At 40.8% G+C, this 4517-nt stretch overlaps 1 long non-coding RNA gene across 1 annotated transcript; it reads right to left on the bottom strand.

The window, feature by feature from the left end:
- Window positions 1–2734: 2734 nt before the first annotated feature.
- On the bottom strand, window positions 2735–4265 carry LOC124669637. Its single transcript, XR_006992274.1, has 3 exons — window positions 4222–4265; window positions 3953–4126; window positions 2735–3094 (listed from the first exon to the last, which is right to left on the bottom strand). It is a non-coding gene; the product is annotated as an uncharacterized LOC124669637 (long non-coding RNA).
- Window positions 4266–4517: the final 252 nt, after the last annotated feature.

Genomic DNA, 4517 nt, shown 5'->3' on the forward strand with positions numbered 1-4517 from the left:
CACTAGTTTTTTTATAAAAAGAAAAAGAAAAAAAATCTAACATCCATGCGTAACGACTACAACACATACTTATATATGTATTGTCGTGCTTGGACTGAATCACAACCATGAACCAAAAGGAAAGATCCATGAGTTTTTTTTTTGGCATAAACGCCACCTAAAACGAGGAATTTTCATTCAAATTATATATGCACGGGTTGATCATCAGTTCTCAGCCATTGCTATCCGTAAGCATAATACTCTGTAAAAGGGGTTGACATGCGGAGTTATTTGATGTGCTGGATGAACTATGTTGCCGCTCGGCGCAGTAGTTGAAAAATGTCTTTTGTTAGCCGCAGCCCAGAGCTTTAGCCCCGCTCGCGTTTGGAACCGGGACTAATGTGATCATTATACCCGGTTCCAACGGCTAGGATGTCACATGGTTTTAGTTCCAGTTCAAACGAAACATACAGTTCCGGTTAGAGACACCAACCGAGACTAACGGGGTTACAGCAGGCTGCGGCTGGTGTGAGTCTTTAGTCCCGGTTTGTGTCCTCAACCGGGACTACATGTCTATCTTTAGTCCCGGTTAGAGACATCAACATGGGCTAAAGGTTTTAAGGTTTTTTCGCTCCACCCCCTCCCCCCTCTGCCGTGGATCGCCTTTTTAAGCTTTGTAAAACACAGAAAATAATGATAGGAAATAAAAAATTTAAAATCATTTTAGATGTAGGTAAGTTAGGTGATCTAGTTATTATTATGAAAAATAACAAACATGAATTTTGACTTATTTTACAAAAATCTGTATTTTTCAGCAAGATGATAATAACTTTTGCATATGCACTCGAAAAAATGTTTAATATGTGAAAATCTATCTTGGTAAAAAGTTACAGCCGAATTCAACCACCTTTAGTCGTTTAGCCAATTTTTACATTCTCAAAATGCCAAAGGAAAATATAAAAAATTCAGATTTTAGGTTTTCTAAAAAATATAAATAAAAATATTATTATTTATTTATTCAAGATTATTATTATTCCATTACTTTTGTTTATTAAAATAATTATTTGGATTGAGATGATACTAATATCAATAACGTGTGCTCAAAATACTTTGAAGCGGGAAGCGTGCTAGTGCTGGTTTGAGGATGGGTGACCGAGTTTACCCACAAGTAAGTAATTTGCATATAGATTAAGTGTAATTAGGGACTAAGTCAAATAACTCAAATTCTAGAAATTTTGAAAAAATAGAGAAAATTAAATAAAAAATACATGTGGAGGCCTTTAGTTCCGGTTGCTGTTACAAATCAAGACTAAAGGTTATCTGCCCCAGTGCGCACCCGGAACCCACGTGGAGCGCTTTTATTCACTGTTTGTGGGGAAACCGGGACTAAATAGATGTGTCTTTAGTCCCGATTCTGTAGCCCCGGGTGGAAAACCCGGACTAAAGGTCCTTACCAACCAGAACTAAAAGTCCATTTTGTACTAGTGGTGGTACGACCCCATTTCAATGTTTTTCTAGTGGCCCGAGGTAAATTAGACAACCAAAAGTGTTCTTTTAATTTGTTTTGGTATGGAACGTATATAAAACAGGCCGTGGTGCCCCTTGTCAGTTTGGGTCGAGGTACCCGAGTTGCCCAACACAAAAAACATTTGTTGGTAAAATTTTAGGAAGCAAACTTGATGTACACAGTAAAAATGAATATAAGAGAATTAAATAAAGAACAGGTTAAAAGCCTCGTCTACTATTCATCACCGTCCTCCTGTGTCAGCTCCACGGTCACTAGTATATCCGATAACCAATTTGTTGTTGGTCCCTAAAATACCCGCAGAGAGGGAAGAGCGGCTGGAGCAGGCGCGGGCCATTGGTCCTACTTTGACTCTGGCACTAAGGGTCGGGTGGTGCATGTGAGGCCTCTATGGCGAGCCTGGGCGTCTTCTCCTCGTCCACTTCTTCCGAGTGGTAGGACGCCTCTGCATGTTTGGCGTCCCTTGTAGCTCGGAGGCCTTCGTGGCGACTCTTAACACCTCCTCCTTGTCCACTTCTTCTGACATGATGGGGATATGGTCCTCCAATGCCTTATTTATTGGTGATTTTATCCCTTGTAGCAATTGAGACGTCATTATAAACCACACATGTATATCAATAAACTCATAAAACAAGTGGTTATTTTATAATAGTTAATTCAAAGTAGTAAATAATAGCAGCAGATTTCCTGTTTTCATCGGAAGAAGTGATGTGTAACTTTCCGTGGAAAAAGCGTAGGCATGCATTAGGTAGTAGCGAGGTGTTGCATGGCTGATATTGATCATATAATGCAACTAACATAGCATCCATCTCTAATTCAGTTATGTGTAGGTGTGTGATTGAAATATAGAAATGCATACGAACAAAGAGAATATGCATAACATAATTTATCCAGCCTGCCCATTTTACGGAGCCAACTTAGAACTACACGCAAATAAGGTATATCCTTTCGAATAGCCCGAAACAAAGCATTAAGTTTCATGAACACACAATATACTCAAACTATCACATATTTTCCTTGTGTTTTCCCTATCTGCCACCTTAGGGATTCATATGCTCGAGATATTATAAGTAGTACACTTTGCAGATAAATACCATCCTCGTATATATGATAAAGCAATATAAATTTAGTACTTGAATCATGTCACTCAGACCCTAGAAACAAGCATTAAACATAGAACACGTGTACCAACACTCATACATGAATATTCTCAAGACAAACACCTTAAATCTCGATACATAAAAATGATTACATGATCAATCTCATCAAAACCCATCCACCTCTTAGGCCTACAGAGAACTACTCACTCATATTGATGGAGAGTGAGCCCACAATTGTTGGTGATGATGTTGGTGGTGGTGATGTTGAAGAAGCCCCCTCTCTCTCTCTCTCTTTATCTCTCTCTCTCTCTCTGAGTGGAGAGCAGGACCAATCTAACCCAAGAAACCAAGATCATGGTCTCGGCATAATTACACACAAATGGCATATGCTCATGAAAAATATTTAATTGTAATTGTTCACCACACGAATAACATATACTCAGGATAAATATTTAACTGTTCACATATTTGTTTCTTCAAAGTTGAGCGGCTGCAATAACACAAATACTATAGTTGGCATTTATGGTGATAAGAAAGTAAACATTTCGAACTAAACAAAATCTTGTAACACGAAGGATCCCTCTCAACTTTTAAGAATTTTCAACTAAAGTAATCATAAGATTGTTCACAATAAAAATTTGTTTCGAAGATGCTCCCTATTAACCATTTCTCTTCTTTTCGGAAATGGGAATTTGGCCAATTCTCCTACTTTTTTCTGTAGCCCTACTAATCATTCCGTTAATGGTGGTATTCATGTGGTTCTTCATCATGAGAAATTCGGAAGGTACCACGCGGTATCGAACTTCCTACCCAAATATAGGTGCTTCGGTTTAATCCACTGTTGAACTATTGTGGATCTCCCTCCTCAGGTGGCGCCTTTGCATTCTAGACAAACCCACGATGACATATTTTTGCCGTCCTAGTTGCTAATGAAGACTGATTAAGGCGAGAATTGATTGGCCAGCAACAATAACCCTCAGCATCCCCACCAGTGAAACTTGAGGACCGGGAGAGCATCTAGACTGGGTTTGGGTGTCGTGGTGCACCTAGACTGTAATTCGTCGCTTCGCGACAAATGTAGCTTGTCGTGGCTTATTGTACCTAATATGTGAGCAAGAGAGACGATCGGCTCGGGGACGATCGCCACGGAGACGAAGGGGTGTGAGGATGATATATGGCTCGCAATAGGCTCCCTCGACCCAGCCGCTGGGGATCTACTAGGCGGTACCAGCAGGTACCAGTCTATTATGAATCCACGCATGCACATAAAGTGGTCGGTTGGGAAACTTTGCAAGCACATGGGAACTTGCCTAGTAAAGGAAGATCATATTGAGTCTTCGCGCATTACCTTTTCTTTTGCCGGTCGACCCATTCTGAAAGTCACCGTCGCTTTTTCTTCATTAATTTCAAGGTCATTTTCATCCTGTTGCGGCGGTTGCTGCGCCGGCGCTTTTGGTGGCGGTAGCGGCTTTTGTGGAGGTGGCGGTGGCTGCTTGTCCATACCCAGCAGTGACGATCTCGCCTGAAAACAAGAAAGAAGTATCACAATTAAGAAAAGCAACACAGGCATTTGTAATAATTATCCTAGATTGATGAGAGCTAGTTGTGTTCGCGGACCTGTTGTGTTCGCGGTTTCGCACTAGTCAGTTGCTGGCGGCTCTCCCTTGGAAGTTGGAAGAGCTCGGTGAAACTCGCTTCCTTATATAGGACGTGAACGCCCTCTACACGATGCCTCTCGGAAAAGCATGAACTTTTCGTACGCGGACGATGGAAGAAACTAACACTAGTTGCTCTACCGGTTCTGAAAGAGAGTAGATTCGGTCATCTTTCTTTTCTTCTGCTGAAACGAGTAATTGCATTTAGACTTTTTCGTACATCTCGAGACCTGCACTTGAAATCTTCCAACCGTCGTA

Source organism: Lolium rigidum, chromosome 7 (assembly GCF_022539505.1).
Source record: "Lolium rigidum isolate FL_2022 chromosome 7, APGP_CSIRO_Lrig_0.1, whole genome shotgun sequence".
NCBI lineage: Eukaryota > Viridiplantae > Streptophyta > Magnoliopsida > Poales > Poaceae > Lolium > Lolium rigidum.